Source organism: Harpia harpyja, chromosome 12, assembly GCF_026419915.1.
Source record: "Harpia harpyja isolate bHarHar1 chromosome 12, bHarHar1 primary haplotype, whole genome shotgun sequence".
NCBI lineage: Eukaryota > Metazoa > Chordata > Aves > Accipitriformes > Accipitridae > Harpia > Harpia harpyja.
In genome coordinates, this window is record NC_068951.1 from 19,565,758 (window position 1) to 19,584,951 (window position 19,194).

The following is a 19,194-nucleotide window of genomic DNA, read 5'->3' on the forward strand; positions in this document are numbered from 1 at the left end:
AGCTGAACTGGGTCAGCACATCAAACATTTAAACCCTGCAGCAGTCCTGACCCCAGAGGCAAAGCCCCACCCCTCCCAGCTCCAGTTCCCTCACCCCTCACTCTGCTTCCAGAGCTTCTCTTCTGCCTTCTCTCATGCAAAGTGCAGCAGAGGAGTTAAAGAAAAATTTTACTTCCATTCTTGTCCCAAAGTAGTGCTTCATTCACACAAATACTTATTTTTTCTGAACATGGGTGAAAGCCAGCTAGCCTCTCCCTTGAACTGAACCCACAGGATAGTCTTCAAATCATCCTGACAGCTTGCTCTCAAAACTTTTAGCTTCACTGTTTAATGATGCACTACAGAGATGAAATTTATCTCATAGAGCTTCTGTCATCTGAACAGCAGGCATTTAGTCTGAATGAGTTATCTTGATTGTCTTTATGGAACATCTTCCCTTTGTGGAGAGAGACAGGCACCCCAGGGAAGGGTTCATCTTAGGCATCTATCTTAGCATGATGAATTAACCAAGCCCCTGGGGGTCCTGTCTCCCTTCACTGCCAGGGAGGAATTTGGGCTAGCTAAGACTTGCTGCCTGGCTGCAGGGTGCCAGAACCACTGGCACAACTGCACAGCCACAGCAAACACTTCATTGCTTCTTGCCGCTCCTCTGTCTACATGTTTCGGGGTAACACAAGCCCTCCTTGCCACAGCATTACACCAGACACGTGTCCCCACATGGGCAGTGGGTTGCATTCATTGCTTCAAAAGCCCAGACCTGCACACCATGCCCCTAGTCAAGCTATGCCCTTGGCATTCGTCACCCTTTTGCCTACTGTGTCAGCTGCTTATTTTTTCAGCACAGATTTTATTCATATTTATATAATTATTCATATATTTATATCATTAAGGATAGTGGAGGATTCAGGCATTTACCAAACACTGCAGATCTCCATTCAAAATATTTTAATTTGACAGTGATTCTCCTTAACAAATCTGAGATGTCAGTCAACCAAGATCTTAATTCAGTTAAGTGTGCTACACTATTCTATAGTGCTGCTTTTTTAATCAGTGCCGGTAGTCAAACTCCTCACATGACATCTAGTACAGCTGCCTCCATTTACCAAACATTCAAAATTTGTCATCACATTTATTTGGTAAGAAGTATTTTCCACAAAACCATTCTGACTGGCATTAATTACATTATTCCCTTTTATTTATATCATCTGAGTCCTGATTCCCCCTCAGAAGTGGTTTAAACAGATGGGAAGAGGAGGAGGGTCCCCCCGCAGCAGGCAAGGAGAAGCTTTGAAAGTTCCCTTTATCAAGTGCTAAAGGAGGAGGGAAGCAACCCTTGTAGAAAGCAGAGGAGGCGGAGCTGTCCTCCATGTTATTTCAACCTCTGTGAAGAGTACAGCGTGAGAAAGTATGCCAGGTGCATGTCCAACTGAGTTCAGTTAAATGTGATGTTTCAAACTCCAGAATGATGCAAGAAGTTATCAGTTCCTCATACGTAAGATATGAGAGCTGATTATTATAATGCAAAACAAATAACTGAAATTGCTTTAGACCATTTTACTTTTGGCTGAAATAGGCCACAAAAGTTCTTATAAAAGAGTGGGGATAGTTACCTATAGCTGAGGAGGACACCTACTCATCTACATCCTGTCAGTGCCCTCAGTACCCCAACCATCACTCTCCCCTGACCTGTGTATCAAGGGAGTTTGCTAATTTGGGAAACTAATATCATTAAGCTTTGGCATAAGGAAACAACAGGAGCAAAACCCTTCTGAAACCTGTTAGTACTCTGCAAAAGGTTGTCCTTGTATCACATTTTATAGTTAAATGTTGCAGTTGCTGATAGAGCTTACAGTAAGTAAAGCTGTAAAATAGCTTCTATTTTAACCTTTCATACAAGTTTCCAGAGGATACTTATTTAAATGTATAAGACATTTATTTTCTGGTATAAGTGAAATATATTTTCAGTCTTTCTACAATGCTGAGTAACAGGGTGACAAAATGGCGAATGAAATTCTATGCTGACAGATGCAATACAAGCAATATCTAATACAAATGCCTAAAGGAGCTGCTCCTCAGGAATGTCTCTGCAGACAGATTTAAGAAAACACTGGCCTGCTCCATCAGGGTCAGGAAGTCTGAATGTCAGGAATGACTCAAAAAGAAAGAGGGAAGAGAACTAAACAAAGCACAAAGAGCAGTATGAATCAAAAGTGGGCAGAGATTCTAGGCCAGTACAAGCTAAACAAGACCTTGAAGCTGCAACAGAGGAAGGTGGATGGAGGGTGCCCATGAGATGAAGACTTACAAATGGTTATTCGTAATGCAAGGCCGATGGGTGCCCAGTGAAATTGCCAGGCAAGAAGTTTAGTACGAAAGCAGTACTTTTTCCCTGTGGTGCATAATTAAGCCATGCCACAGAGCCAAACACACAGATGATTTAAAAAGAGATTAAGGAAATGTATGTCCATCAAGGCCATTTAAACACAGCATATCTGGATACAGCCCATCAAGGATCTGGGAAGGCACACAAGGGAAAGAGCCAGGCCATACTTGCATCTATTCCTGAGCAGTTAGCCCAAGTCACAGAGAAAAGTGTTACTGGCTGGTCCTATAGAGCTAGTCTTAGGGCATTAAGGTAGTAAAAAACACAAAAGAAAAGAAATGTTGACTATTTATATTACCCACAAATACTTCTTGAAAATGGTGAGCCCTGAAGATGTTTACTTGACAGGGACAGATATGTTCCCTGAGGTACAGCAACATTCTCGTTCAGGTGGAAAATTAGCAATTGCCAACACAGTGATTACAAGGACATTAGGATGTCCTCTGCGGTAGGGCTGTCATCCTCCTGGCTGGGACTCCTCAGGCAGAGGTTAAGTGCAGCACTTCCACACAGCTTCGACATAACAGATCCCACACACTTTATCCTACCCACGCAACACTCGCCAGGTGCATGGAGGAAGGTAAGTCCACACACCTGGATTAGCCATTCATCCCTGCCACATGGATGTCCAACTCCTGGCCTTTTTTTTTTTTCCTCTTTTTTTTTTTTTTCCCAAAAAAGGGAGGATGAAAGTGTACCCAGGGAAACCTGGCTGTTCAGACATTGCTTGGGAGGCTTTCAGGAAGGAAGAGTTCCTGAGCGCAGGTTACAGGAGCGGGTATGTGCCATATCTTCACTCAAAAAGTTCAGAAAGGCCTTTACAATTAAGAGCTCAAAGGACCTCAAAACCTCCTTAAGCACTCAAAGCCAGAAAACTTAAGTCATTCTAAAGCTCTAAATCAGCTTAAACGGCTTAAACTCATCTAAGGCCTTAAAGCGTTTTAAGCATTTTAAACCCATCTAAAGCCTTAAAGTGGCTTAAGGAGCTTGAAATACTCTAAGGCTTAAAAGTGGTTTAAGTATCTTTAACTTTTGGCTAATCCAATCCTCATACCTCTCCCAATTGTGTGGCACTCTTCACTCCAGGTTAAAGTAGGATCCAAGTGCCACAGTCCCATTTACCCCAAACAGCCCAGATCTCTGACAGAATTGCTGTTTTTACCCCCCTTCCAGCTCTTCTGGGGTGCTTCAGGGAGCACTGGGCCATCCTCTCCCGGCTCAGCACAGACCCCACAACCGGCGGCCAAGAGCTCTGACTGCCATGGCTGGAGGTGGGTGCAAAAACCTACTCAGGGGTTTGTAACAGGATTTACTTGGCTTGTGCCATAACAGCACCTGGAAATCAGCCACACAACTCTTCTCCTATTTTCTTTGGTTTCAAAGACTGGAAAGGAGTGAGGCCTGGGGTTGAACTCTCAGGTTTGAACAAGACTTTGACCTAGAGCTCACACCATCTACAAAGTTTCTAGTTTCTAGTTCCAGTTTGGCTGTAGATGAAAACCGTGTCAGCCTCACTGGCTCCCCTCTTCACCTCACCAACAGTTTTGAAGTCCATGTTTACTGTAGAATATGAAGCATATCTGGTTAAAGCAATTTTTACATTTTCTGATGCCCTGATTTTAACTGTACAACCTGGGAATGGAAATAGCCCAGGATTTTTCTGTTTGGTTGTTCTCACTTTTAAGAGCGATTGCTGTTGCAGCTTTTTTACACTACCTAACTAGTAGTTTTAACTACTACATTTCTCAGGCACCCAAATAGAAACTATTAATTTTACTTAATGTTACATTAACACATTTTTATGTCACTGATACTACAAACTTGCCCCATTCTCCTCTTGCTGCTGCCTGCAGCATTACCCTTCCTCTGTGCACTCCCACCAGCACATCCCCTTGGGACATTTCCCATCCTTTTCCTTCTCTCCAGGACAGCTCCCAATTCCATGGCCTCTCCCATGACTTAATTTTGAGATTTTTCCTTTCTACTTCCTTTTTTGCTTCCTCTTTCACCATTATTTCTTTGGACAAGTGAGGAATATACTGTACAGATCCCCCAGGACAACGTATCCAAAACAGTTCAGTTGCAGCTCATCCGACACAGTGATTTATTGAGGATAAATGTTGCGTTCTGGCTCTTTGCAGAAGAAAAGGAAAGGGAACCATGCAGTTCCCAGAGCTCTCTGCGTGCTGATGACTGTTGCTATTCCCTTCCCCCAAAAGATACAGCAAGTTACAGAATCAGTTATGGCTTGAAGACAAATTAATCTAAATTTGGTTTACAAATAAGGTTAAAGAAAACATTTTAAAGCAGATACAAGCTGTATTGCTAGCAAACTGCTCTGAATGATCAAAAGGTCAGCATCTCTTTGGGCTCACAGCAGGCAGTAAACCAGAAACACAGCGCATGGCTTTCCTTTTCATGCGTTTGCATGATTTAATTTTAATGGAACACACTGCAAAGAACATGCTGAAATAATTTTTATTGCTCCTATCTCCTGTGAAGACATCTCCCTTGGATTAACAGCACTGTGCCAAAGTCTGTACAACACTGGTAGGTACTGGCAGACATGCTGGGCCAACTGAGATTGTTTAGCAATTTCCATGTCCTGGCTCTCAAAGATGGTCTCCCTGCCTCAAAAGAATGATGCACAATTTAGTATCTGTTTCCCTTCTTCACCTTCTCCTCAGAGAGAAACCCTGCAGGTTTTTGGTGACCCAAAACTTATGATTTCTGCACCTCCCCACCCCTTTCTGGTAATCTCTCTCTCCATGCACACACACTGTTTTAGATCCTTTCTTCACTGAAATAAGAATTGCTGTCTGTCCTTTTCTTTGAAAACGGGGCAAAGGAAAATCTGAATATCAGATAGAGAGAAGGAATAGAACAAAAAAACTTGATAATGTCTCACTGTCAGGCAGAGGAGGCTGCCTAGCCTTTGATTTTGGTTAGTATCTGTAAATATAAAAATGAGTCATTTCTTTTGTAGTCCTTACAGAAGGTTCTTCAAGGGAAGTACACTCAAAAAAAACCCCAACCCAAAAAACCCAGAACACTAACCTTTTCATATTGCAAGTGTCCTGTGCTAGGTAAAGAAGATTGATTCAAGAAGCAGGTTCCTGGGATCTTCTGCGACCCTATACTAGTATGCTTTTGAATACATCCATTTTATTAATTTGTCTCAAGTTCGCATCGTCTGGATGAAGAGACCTAATGGCCTAAACAAAGCTAAAGCCTCAAACCAGAACCACATTCCTGTTTCCAAGACCACATTGCAAACAAGCTCTCTAACTATGGGAGACTGAAGCACCTGCTGTTCTTCCTGCAGAACATGGCTTCTTTAGTCCAAATAGGAAAAAATCAGTGTATCTTCTGTTCCGCGCAGGCTCTCATTTTAGGCCCCTTGACTCCCTGCACAACCCCCCCATAGTGGCCACAGGCTTTTCAGTACGACAAAGTAGTTTTGCAAAAGCAGCTCAGTACAGAGCACATTCCGGTAAATCAGGCAGCAATGGGATAGTGCAGTCCCTGGCTGTCCTCTCTTGGTGTCTAGTGCAAATCTTCTCACTACATAATTAGATAGTCCTTAGTATATAACAAGTCCTGACTCCTGGGTGCTACAGATGTGAATTGGGATGCTAAAAAATACTAACTCATGACTCCTTAGCAGCCCATCTTTTTTACCACAAAGGCTATAGACACTGGGCCTATAAATAACATTCAGGTACTGCCCCTGCATAGTGGTCACTACAAACCAGCACAGCTTAGTAGAAGGCAGCATACTAATTCCATTCTTGTGTTGATATCCTAAATGGATGCAACATCGAACAAGCACAAGATTTTTAAGTGTGGATGCTATGGTGGTTTGCTCCATGCCCTCTGTCACCTTGGCTTTGCGCAGCAGCCTGCTCTGGACAGGAGCTGCTGCACATAGGAAGGAGGGGGGTAAAGGCAGCCCCTGTTCCCCCAGCTGGTGGAGGCTCTACTTGCTCTGCCACCAAGGGATAGCAGAGATTCAGGTGCCCAATGTGAAACTGGTGGTCTCTGGAGGGAAAAGCATGCTGGAAGGGACTGTGCTAGGGTCTCCCTCCCTGGAGGGAGAAGGGGAAGATGTGGGACCTTGGTGCTGCAGCACCATGCGTGGGACCAGAGACCTGCACCAGGCCCTTCTTCCAGAGGGGCCAGATCAGCTGGTCAGCTACAAGGGAGAGCAAACTCCCAAATTTCCCTCTCCACGGTCCTTCACACCTGACTACTCCTCTGCTGCAAGGTTCAACAACATCCTCTTGGTACTTGGGGAAACATTTTTCTTTTAGCACTACCAGCATAGCTGAGCTGACCATCACTCTTACCAGTTATAAACACAGAAGGCTTGCATGCTTGCAACGGGATAGAGGACGCCACTGTGGGCCTTCGGCAAGTCCATGCTACCAGTTTTGAGTCCCTTTTCCACTACTGCCGAACACAGACATGGAGTGGGTGCACTATATGTGACAACCGCAGTCATGCCTGGAGTAATCCCAGCCAAAGAACAGATACAAAGATTCAAATTAGACATAATTTTATTCCAGAGTTTCCAGCACATTCTGTAGTTAATAAGCCCAGTGACATGGCATAAATAGCAAGTACTCCCCCTCTTAAAATCTTTCTTTAACCTGCATAATTGGACTTCTTTGGGTTGTTTTTTTTTTTTCTTTAAATCAAAACACTGGAAGCATTAATTAAAAGTAATTGTTGATGTTATCAATCTAAAATGCTTACTGCGTTTCTTATCTGGCCAGCTCACGCCTTAGATTTCAAGAATAAATCACAAAGACAGCAGATACCACCACAGAAATGAGTTTAGCCTGGGAGAACAAATTAAGAAAAGATACAATCTAAAGCCCTAAAGATCTCCCTTTGGAAATGATGTCTTAGTCTCATTCCTGTTCATAGATGCTCTTTGCACTTGCAGGCTCAAAGTAAAGCAGTAGCAGAGCAAAGATCATGCCTGTTAAATGTTCTGGTGAACTTGCCCCATGCAGGGGCAACACAAACTACCCATGTAGGGCTCAGGGAAGCAGTACCCTGTCCCATCCCTGCACACTGCTTTGCCATGCAGCTGGAGTACACCAGTACCGCAGTGGCAGCACAGGGAAAAGAATGGACACACAGCTCTTACTCTGCACCCCAGGGAGGAGAAGGGAGAGTCCAGCAGCCACAAAAGGGCCTGGCTGACATGGCCTGGTCTGCAGCAGGAGCAGAGAGCACAGTGGGCACCAAGCACCCCAAGTGCTTTGCAGAGGGGCAGTGACTGCATCTCTCCCCCTTCCCTGGCCGTGCTGTTCCCTCCCTGTGGCTACAGCCCAAATGCCATGGCAGAGCCTGACGTTCAGATCACTGCAGGGAAGGCAATCGCAGCCTTCCTGCAGAGCATCTGTCTCTTGTGTCAAATAAGTGCACTGACAGCAAAGAAAAAAGCCAACTTTGTTGGCAGAAATGCCAAAGTCTTCTCCTTCCCCACTGTCATTCTATCACCATCTACAGCTCCTGCACGTGATTCAGGGATCCTTCACCAGCTTTATTTTTCCTGGGCTTTATTGGCCATTGCAGCTTCTTCAGCCAAGATCTGAGGCAGGCTTGAATGAGTCACAACTAGTATCAGACTGATTAACACTTACATGCCAACTGCAGCTTCCAGCTTAATGTACACAGCTGTAGGTGAAGTTGATGAAAGAGAAGAACACCGGGTTCCCCATAACAAAACTCGACACAGATAATTCAGGACTAGTCAGGTATTGAACACCTAGACAAGCAGTGGAAAGAGAAAAATGAAAATTCACCTAACATTAAATATTAAGAGGAAAAGTGTTCCCGGGCTCTTAGCAACCAGCGTTAACACCTGCAGCTGGCAGTGTTGTAACACATATCTCCAATGAGTACTCTGTAATCTTGCAGTTTCTCTTATAAGAATTTTTAAATGCAAGAACAATTCTACTTTTTTTGCTCCCAACTATTCTGGTACCAATAATCTGGTGAAATTGCCCTACACAAGGGTAATGCAAATTGCCCCATACAGGGAAGGGGGAGGCAATTTCACCAGCACTTGCGTTACCTTTTTCTATAACATACTTTTCTTCCAGGTTATCCCTCTCTGTCCTGGACTCCTCATAGCCCTTGAAGAAAACAGATCTTTGCTTTATGTCTCTAGCAGCAGGCAGGTCTTCTCCCGCTGGGGAAGTCTTGGTTCTTTTGTGTCAACAACTGCAATGTTTCCCAGAGAGGAGAGCTGCCCTGCAGGAAGCAATGTGGCAGCTCTGTACCTCAGAGGTATTAACTGCCCAAACTCGTGTTATTCCTGAGACTTACATTTTCTCACTAGTATCAGCAGTGAGCATTTGGGGGCACTGGATCAGCTCCTAGCAAGACACTCTTCCACCTCCCATTACATGCACTGGCTGCTTCTGCACAAGCTTTCATGTGTCAAAGAAGCAGAGGCAAATGGCTCTGGCTCCCACAGACACTGCCACTGTAACTGGGCAGAGCAAAGGGAACTTTTTGGAAATAAGGAACGCCGTACCAGGTATGGTGTAGATGGGATAAAAGTGGGCCAGAGAGAGAAGGGAGGGAGAAGGCTGCAGCATTGTGGGAGCACTTGCCTGCTCACAGCAGCGCTGTGCCTGCCCCAGGAGCCTACCATCACCAGGTTTGGTATTCGATCCCTTCCAAGCAGTGGGAATAGGACATCCCCAAACTGAGCAAGCAGCAGCTAGCAGAGGGTGAATTACTTCATCACCACAAGACCAGGTCCAGCTACCTAATTAATTTTGAAGGACACTAAATAAGTTCCTGGAAAACTTCCCTGAAGCACCTTCCTGGGCAGAGTATAATAGGAAGCTACAGTCTCTAGTTCAGTGACAAAAGCCACCCAAGGAGCATTTCAGTGACATGACACCGAGCTAAACAAGAGCACTCGTCACTTTGTGAATCTAGGATCAGTCTTGGCTGGCAGACGTTTGTGCTCAGCTTACCAGCCGCCTCACATGGCTTGTGTGTGTTGAGCCAAATGTTCGGATTATGAATGGAGTTGACCTACCGGCTACTCTCCAGAGCTATGTGTGCATATGCAGGCCCTGTGAATAACTGCAGTTCTCATCTAACACCAGATGTGTTTTGCACTATTTCAAGATACAGAGCAGGCAAGACAGCAATAACTGACAGTTCAAACACATTGCAGGGGCTGCCATGATGCTGAGGCCTGTTACTGCTCCCACTGCTGTCAAGAGCAAAACACACACCCACTAGATGAGGGGTGAGAGCTTCTGAATGCTCAAGCACTTTCAGAACCTGCTCAAACCTTGTGCATGATCTGCCCTCACAAGCAGCTGCCAAAAGCTTTCTGTCGCTGACACCTATGACCCCAAAGCCATACTTTGGTCCCTCATCTGTCATTTGAAGACTTGAGGTATTTTTTCACATCTTTCACTTGTCCTTTCCAATAAACAATCTTTTTTCCACCTTATGCCATAAATTTCTGATTCCAGCTGTAACTAAGACCATGGGTAAAGTTTAGAGGGGAGAGAAAACAGATGTGTTTGAAAGGCAGTGTTGTGTGCTGAGGTTTGGAGGGTTTTTTTTAAATGGTAACTTCAGAAAACAGCAAATACTGGATGGTTCCAGTGGCTGTTTATCACAATGTCTAGCTAATAGAGTTAATAGCCTAGTTTGAGATTTTTAATAATTCAAAACTGTTCATCTACATAAGAGATTCCCAGAGAAGTGCAGCGACCTGGGGCCTGCTGCTGCCCCCCACCCAGCACTGCAGGAGACTCTCCTCTCTCAGGGAAAAGGATGTTCCATACCTCAGATGTAACAGAAAGGAGCTCAGCAAGTACAAATTTCATTTCTGTGTGCTAAAGTGACGTGGGTTTGCACAACACTAATGTACTACACACAATAACATAAATAACTGGTACAGAGTACACCACTCATGATCACAGAGACAACATCACCATCGAGCCTTTCTCAACATCCGATCAGACTCCAGGAGCCATAAACATTCAGGTCTGAAAGGACTGCAGTAACTTCAACCATTAGTGCCAGCAAATGCACTACCCTCATGAAAGCTGTACTTAAATTGCAGATTACCTAACACACAAAATGAAGGATCCTGCTGAATTTTAAGGGCTTGGATATTTTGCACAGTCTCCAGCACAAATGCAAGCAGTGTCATTAAGACCAGAGCACCATGGCTTCCTTTCCAGTCTGTCTTCCTCCAGGAATTGGTCTCCTTCAATGCCATCGAGTAGAGGGTTGATCCACTGAGGTGCCAATGCCCAAGTCTGGAAGTGTTGTGATGTACAAGGCTGCCAATAAAACATCATTGAGGTGAACAGGCCTGGAGCGAGCATGCTGCTTTGCTACCCTTCCCTCCTAATGGGTCTACAAGAGTGCTCCTTGAGTCGCTTCCCCGCTGTGCCTGGCTACTACCGGCCAGTGAGAAACATGTGGCCTTCAAGCAGTGTCCTGTGCTGTGGTTCTGCCAGCCATTTTAATACACGTAGCAGATAAGCACTGAGGTATAATAAAGGAAACGGGATAAAAGCCAACAAAACACTCCTTCCACACTGCTGCAGCATTTATTCAGCTCGAATTTCTGATGCACTCTATTGATCAATCACTTTAGCTAATTGGGCATTACTCATGCCACCGCAGAGCACAATGTTGACAATGGCAGAGCAACGGAGGCATTACGGGGTTCAGATTTTTACAGCAGGTGTTTACATGTAGCAGGTCCTTGTGTAAGGGCTTGTTATAGGATGACTGTCCCTCTGCAAACAAAGCAGCAGCACTTCGGGCTTCTCCAGGGCTGAGAAGTGCTACGTATAGGCACAGTATTGTCATCGTTAGGAATTGAGGCTGATTAGGGCCATGGAGAGCGGTTACAATTAAGCAGGTTGGCTCTGTTACCTCTTTCCCTTTCTCTGGTTTAACGGTGATCCAAACCGCAAGGCACAGGTGATGACAGGAGGAGAGTGAGGGGAGCAGGGTGGGGAAGGAACTGATGATTAAAAAACAAAGGAGGGATACTCTGAGACACACAGTTACTGTAACGGCAGACAAGCAGACCAGAGGCAGACAACAACAAGCTGACCTGCTGATTTGTCGCCCAGTCCTGGAAACCCCCATGCACGACACCACTACCGACAGTCCTCCTTCAGTGAAATGCCAAAAGAAACATCAGCACCACGTTGACGATGATGAGGAAGAGCAGGATGACAAAGACCACTACCCGCTGGGTCTCCGGGTTCATGTTGCAGCGGAGGAAAGTGTGAAGCGCACTCCATTTGTGCCTGCTTCGGTCAGGGACCTTTGCCATGGCTTCAGCCCCCGGAAAAAAAAAAAAAAAAAAAACCAACAAAACAGCAGCAGCCTTCTTAAGTGACTGCTGTACAGCCCACAGCGGAGGCACGGATGGGGGCAGAGGGCTGTGAACAAAAGCTGGTTTGCAGCTCTCAAAAGCAGAAGTCTAAATGGTTCGACACAGCCATTGCTGGTCCTGCACAGCACGTGTGCCAAAACGCCCCCTCCTCCCCACCCCCTTATCTCAGGAGGATGCTTATCGGCACACCCGTGGGTTTCCACATCTTCTTTGCTGAAGGAACCGTCGCCATTGCTTTAGCAGAAGGAAGACGTTGAATTCCTTCTCGCAGAAAGCCCGAGCGTGCCGGAGCACTGCAATCCGCGCTGCGATATTGGCTTTCCAGAGAGCGACTCAGCTATTTGCTGGGCACCGTCTCCAGGATACATGCAGGCCTTAGCAACGCGGCAAGCGCCAGCCCAAGGTGGCGGTGTGCAGGGGAGGCTTTTAAGGAGGGTTAGGAGTGGATTAGGTGGCTGCTTTTTTAAATCCTTCTACCTGCACTAAGAGCGTGCCAGCAATAGAGACAAGTCCTGCCAGAAGGCAAATCCCGCTGCTCCCGCTGGGGCTGGGGAAAGCTGGCCATGGGACAGTGCAAGGGCACTGTGAGGGCATGCACGGCACACCTGAGCATGCAACAAGCTGCTGGGTGTTTGTGAAGAGGACAGGCGGAGATGCAGCCCTCTGACTGGGGGTCCAGGAGAAGCGGCTCCTGTTGGACTCTGCTGTCCGCTCCCTGGCATGATCCCGCAGCCAGAATGTCTAAAGGACTTGGCTACTTCTGCCAATGCCTCCGTGGGACTAAGGCACTCAAACCCCAAATCTCTGCAACCAGAAAACCTTTAGTCAGCTCTGCAGAGCCGTAAACGTGCTTTTATGAACTTAACATTTTGCTGCTGGACTGTGAAGTTCACCAAGCATTAAGCTGCCTGGGGTACACTCACAGATGCCCCAGCCTAAGCACAGCTCCCACCAATGTCTCATCAGGGTCAGGATGAAAAGGCACTCCTCCCTGGAAAGGCCAGGGATGGCTCTTGGAGAGCACCCATCACAGACAGGCTCTTTTGACTACAGTAGCAGCCCTTTTCTTTCCTCTAGCCAGCAAAGCAGAGCCCACCTTTTACTCAACAGCCAGCAGTAATAGCACTCCCTAGGAAAGGAAGAGGAGGGCCCAGTATTCAAGTTGTTCATTGATGGAAGGTAATTCCGCATCTTCCAGTGCTCACCCCACACACCCCTCATGAAACTGAGGAGTGTGAATCCAGCAATCCAGCCCCTGGAGCTAGGGCTAGATGATACGTTAGCTCGTGCATGGAGCTGGGTGCAAAGAGGCTGACTCTGCACTTTACCCAGTGGTTTCAAACATGAAAAAAACCCCATAAATCCAAAACCACAACATGTATATATACACACACATTCCTAAGAGCAGGAACTAGAAGTCATGGCTCCCCCCTTAATCATACTAACTGCTAAACACCTATGGTAGCATCCATCTCTGGGAAGGGCAATGAGGGAACAGCCACATGATGTGGCTATGAAGAGAATGCACTCAGCTGCTCCCACAATTGAAAGAATACATATAAAAAAAAGCTGTCTTTTTTCAGGTGTTAGCACATCAATGCCCATAATGTTTCTTGAAGATCTGTATAGCTCCCGTATGTATCCTGGAACACAGCAGGTGAGAGATTTAAAAGGAAAAAGGTTTAAGAGGCTGGGTACTTTTCTTTCATTTTGTTTTTTTCCCAAACTGTGCTAACCTCAGCAGTAGTTATATAGAAAGTGCCAAGCAGTCAAACAACTTCCACTGTCTCCTAATGCTTCCGTAACATTTAAGATATCTGTCTTTTCTAGGCATTATAAAATCAAGTCTAGAATTATTTCAGTTTGCCAGTTTCTGAACTTAAAGATCCAGCAAATCTCCTTGTCTCTAGCCTAAACATAGAACAAGGGGAATAATGCATAGGACGAGGGCTTGTGCTCTCAGTGCAGCTTCAAGACCTGATAATCAGAACTTCACATATGGAGCAAACTACTGGGATCCACAGGCTGCCCAAGCTCCCAGGTGTTTTTAAGTTTCTGGCCTGCATTCACTTAATGGCTTTGAAAAACCAATTCTCCTTGCCATATGCACCACAACATAATACTTAGTTCCCTAAGCTTGCAGACTTCAATTTAATGAAAGTTCTTCAAGTCCATAGTTGACTCGCATCATCGCATTGTTCAACTCCTGGGCATTCTGCAAATCTTGTCTTGTTTTGAAGGCTTTTCATGAACTGATTGAGTTTGGGTACAAGCCACCAAACAGTACTTGGGAGGGATGCAGATCTTCAGGAGAAGCTAATCATGGTGAATGGGAAGCATGACCACACATCCTTCTTTGAAACCTGCACAGCAACTACCATCTTCTCTAGTCAGTTAGTTACACTGTGAAGAAATAGATCAACTCCAGCGACCCACCAAGTCACACACTGGTGACTCAAGCTGGCAGAGCTATGCTGTTGCTGCCACAGGATACTAGGCAATTTCTAAAATCCATGATGATGTAATTCTCCAGTAATCTGAAATGTTTGCCACTCAGGAACATGCTTGAGCATTTGAAGGTGAAAGCATAGAAAGTTTGACTGAGTATCTATAAAGACATCTTAAAGGGGAAAGTAGTTTACTTCTTGGGCACTGCTCTGAGACCACTTGGAAGGAGAAGTTGGGGGGAAACTGATACCGAGATGAAAATACAGAAAAAAAGATGCAAAATTGTAACAGAGGGTGCATTTTCACCTATCTTTGTTGGTGCTGTCTCTAAGAAACATCCTAAGCCACAGCTATGTTCCTTTGCTTTCCTGATGTACAGACCTAAGTGCCCTCCTGCAGTACGTTGCCTGGGCACATAGAACACTCTTACCTTGTGTACATCTTGGAGCATTACACAATTAATGTTAAGGTGCAGTCACCCTTCTGACCCCACCGTGAATAAGCAAGCATGAGTAGAAACTGGTCTTGACAAGGACAAAAACTGCAGTGACTCTAGCTGTGACCTGGCTTTTGTTTTCACACCCAAGCAGTGAATCCCCTCATACAGTCCTTTACAGAGTCTCTGCGCATGGGGGAGTTACTTCCATGGTAACTCAAAGTGTTTGTGGGGCGGGGGGGTCTCCAGCTGCTGCCACATGCTGCTAAACACCATGTGGCATTTTTCTATGACAGAAATAAAGCCTCATTCTTTTTCCTCACTGGTCAGACGTGCTTCTGTGGTAGGTGGCATCAGCCAAGAGATGAAAATAGCGGAACGTTTCACCTTGTGGCTTGTAGTAGAGTGGGACTTAGTTTGTATAACTATCATTGAGGGAGCATTATTTCAAGTAAGTGCTACACACTCTTCATTGGAATCTAATTTGCAATTGTAATAATTTACTTCTAATCCTTCCTCTAAGAGCCATCCTCAGCCAGGACTGCACCAAGGGAATAAAGCTGCCACTCAAACGGTGCAAGTGGTGAGCACAGAGCAGCCTCAAAGGCCTGGTTGCACACAAAGCCATGCTGCAGTCACAGAAGCTGGTCAGTGACCAAGCCTTCAGAGAGTAAATTATTCAAGAACCCCCAGTCTAATACTAGATAAAGCAGAAACAGAAAGACACCCCTTTACTTTCCATCAAAATGATACTAATTATTGTCCAGCCCTTACTCGTCACCTTGCTTTTATCTGCAGCAATTGAGGCCTAAGCTTTTGAAGACTGTTTTAGGTGTCAGTTTTAGGAGGCCAGAAGCATACAGACAAACCCACTTGCCTGCCGAACAAAATCAGCATTTCAATATTGTAGCAGCTGAACTGGGAACTGAAAGGTACATGTACATAAACGTGAAAAATCAGTAACTGTAATAAGCAGCACAGGTGCTTCAGTAGAACAGGCAAGTAAATGAGAAGTCAAGCCCTGAAGTTATATCCAGTGCACTGGGAAAGCAAAGAGCACATGCCCCAGAGCGAGGCCCCTGAGGGCAGCCATGCAGAGGGGACCAGCCCTGCCATCAGCACCTTTCCCCTCTCTCGCAAGACAGCAGACTTGGAAAGCAAGGCTCTGAGTAGTAAGCTAGATATCATGCTAAAGCACATTTCCAGGACTTCCTATACTTGACTTAGCACTAACAAGGATGTGTTTGCTACAAGTGCAAGACACACAATGCAATTCAACTCCTCTTAAAGCCAAGGATGATTAGTATTGAAGGCATAAACAAACTGTGCTCTAAAAATCACTAGAGGAAAAAAGAACACACTTACTGGGTCATTTATCAACACCCTCTCTCCGATGAGGTGAAAAATGTGTCAAAATATTAACAAGTAACAAAGACAGGAGAAGTAGTGCTAGATTTGAGCCTGGATTAGGCCCATCTGATATGATACACAGTCGTGTACTTTTTGCCCCAGCTGAACTACCTCATTCTCTGCGCAGGGCACAGCAGCAGTCAGCTGGTTGGCAGTCAGCTCTGTGGTGTTTGCCTGCTCTGTTCAACAGAGCTTTGCATACCATGCAAACACAGCACTGAGTAAGCAAATACTAACTTCTTGACAAGTTTTCCTAAGATGTTCCTAAATAGGGTATCTTCTGAGGTAGCATTACTCTCTCTTTTTACACCAATGAAGCCACAGACACAAATACCAACTCTCCGGTCCCTCTAGTTGGATCACTGGCTGTATGGATGCTGCATATACAGAACTACAGAGGAGGAGAACATGTTCAGCACGTGCAGAAACCTTCAACAGTTCAACAGCCAAAGTAACAAATTTCACCTGGATCCATATGACTCTTTTTTTTCCTCCTTTAACCTTTCTTTGACATAAAAATCACCAAATTATTACTGTCTTTTTCATAACACAGAGCTGTTGAAGAGCTTCTTGGGGAAGAAGCTTCTATTTTTATTTTTTTAACTGGGTGATGAAAATACTTCCACCTAATAACACTGGGGTGATCGAACCATTTCAAATGCATCTTTCACAAAAGAATCCAGGCTCTGAGTGAACATTCAATGGACAAATTTCCACTCAGTTTTCAGTTCAGCAGCTGAAAACACGGACTGAGAATGAAATTGTGAGAGAGGCAAGCATTGCTACCTGCAAATCAATCCATGAAAACCAAGTTTCCTTAACTCCCAAATATCCCATTATCACACTTGCCCAGCGTCCAACCTAAGCAACTATCAACCCTGTTATGCATTGAATTAACCCTCAGTAACAACTGCAGCTAACACCTTCCAAAAGGATGTCATTCACTATTGAGCCATAGCCAGAAAACATCAGAACAAGTACAGCTTCTTAAACTGCATTTGATCATATATTTCTAAAATGGAAAACAGTCTGTCAAAGGCCCACAATTTGCTCTGAATTTTACAGTGTGTAACACTGTGTTACTAGAGTACAGTTACTCCCACTGCATGTTTCTCTAGCTGGTACTGCATGGTTTAAGCCCACACAGCTTTTACAGCCAGTATTTCCCTGGGCAGTTTACTCATGTAATACTGCCAAAACATTACAAGTTGTTCTCTTGCTTGAGTACTAAGATTCATGAGATAATTATCAATGGAAAGCAAATTGGCCTGACAGTTTCTTTGTGTAGTGCATAGATTAAGGCATGGCTACATTGGTACGCTGCAAGAAAAGCAGCTGTTTAGATGGGCCACCCCTGACAACAATTAAAAAAAAAGACAACTATGTGCTTAGCAACCAGTCTTTTGCTTTCAGACTCTGCTAAAGCTAGAAAATTTTCCAAGGTCTCCTAAAGCAAGTTTTATTTTCAAGAGCAGCAACAATAACTATTAACACATTTGAAGCACCTGGGAATTATTGTCATGGCCTAGAGCTCTGGTGTCAGAGGAACCTTGTTGCTGCTGTGAGCCGCGTACCGACACAACACATCCCACATGCTTCTGTGAGCTGAGGCAAGGGAGCTTCCAGCATCACACACAGAAGATGACACATTTCCAGGGTGGGTTGGGCTAGTGCTGGGCATACATTTGGGTTTGACTGAAGGTGGAAAATTCTCTCTCAATACTGAATGACCGATGACAAGCAAGGGATACAGACAGGAATGGTCTGGGAAACAAAACAAAGCATGTAATGATAGATGTGGTGGAACAAGGAACAAGCAGAGAGAAGCAAAGGCTGGCACAGTCCATGCAATAGCCTAGGAAAATGGATCACAAGATTGGACACAGGCAGAACAAAGGATGCTGTATTAATGATGCTCTGAAATAAAGACAGGCTGAATGGGATATACAGTAAGACGGATGGATAGGAAAGGAAATGCTGCATCTTAGAGACCTGGCAAGATTAACAGCTTGAATGCAATAGCTAGAAAGGGGTCAGAATAGAAGATGACAATCTTGTTATAGAGCTGAGGAACAGACAGGGTGGCAACAACCATCCTTAGTGACCAAGGGAGGAGGTGTTCAGGAGGTCCTAGAAATTATTTTAATGCTTTTTTTTTTTTGGCTATCCGATTTTTGAGCTGAAAATTTGACAGCCATGGATAACACAGAAAGACAGGGAATGGTCTTCATTTGGGCACTACATGGACTGGAACAGAGAAATAAGGGAGAAACAAAGGCAGAGAAACACTCTGAGAAATGTCAGGGAAAGGAGAGAGGGAAACAGGCATGGGTAGAGTTGTGGGACCTGAAGCAGGTGATGTCAGAGGAAGCTGCAATGAAGACAGAAAATAGATAAATGAAAATAGATAAAAATGGGTGAGAAGAAGGGGATGAATAACAGTGCAAGGTGAGTGACAAGATGAATGTGGTAACCAACATGGGGTAGAGGAAGATGCATAATGTACAGAGCTGAAAACACACTAAAAGATAATCTCTGTAAGAGTTTTTAAGAGAGGTGGCTGGAGGGGGCAGGGAACAGGGGCAAGCTTTATTTTTTGGTTTGTTTTAGACCATAAGACTCCTTTCTTTCTGACTACACAGGAATTTTCAAGAAAGCCATGTAGTTTTGGGCTCTCTGGCATATTCTGTTGAGCCCACACATTATAAAATATGAGTACAGGGTTCCTTTAGCTGCCATCTTTAAAAAAATGCGTTTGGTTGCAGAGCAGTGTTATGACACTTCTCTGACTGCTCAGCCTCCTCACCTCTACAGAATATACTAGTCTTGTGGATGTAGAAAATGGGGAAACTGCTTACAAGTAACAGCTCTGTAAAGTTCTTCCAAGTTAGCATGTAATAATGTTAATTTGAGAATCCTCCTTCATTGTCTTCTGATGAAATTAGAGGAGCCATAGGAGGGCTGTGGAGAACAACAAGCTCCATGGAGTATGAGAATGAGACAAGCTATGACAGGCTAAAAAATACATGACTTGTGTACAAGTGTTTCTAGACATTTTTATGTCCTACACAACAGAAAAGCAGGGCAGAAATTTTACAT

At 44.8% G+C, this 19,194-nt stretch overlaps 1 protein-coding gene across 2 annotated transcripts in view; it reads right to left on the minus strand.

Annotated features, from left to right (window-relative positions):
* The window catches only part of ARHGEF4 (Rho guanine nucleotide exchange factor 4), a 189,948-nt gene that overhangs the window by 20,701 nt on the left and 150,053 nt on the right, over positions 1–19,194 (minus strand). Inside the window, exon 1 of one of the 2 annotated variants that reach the window (XM_052803779.1) lies at positions 11,514–12,127. The exons of the other annotated variant lie outside the window; for it this stretch is intronic. The gene's annotated coding sequence lies outside the window, so the exon portion shown is untranslated. Of the gene's footprint in view, positions 1–11,513; positions 12,128–19,194 lie in introns of those variants that run through there. 2 annotated transcript variants of the gene reach the window in all.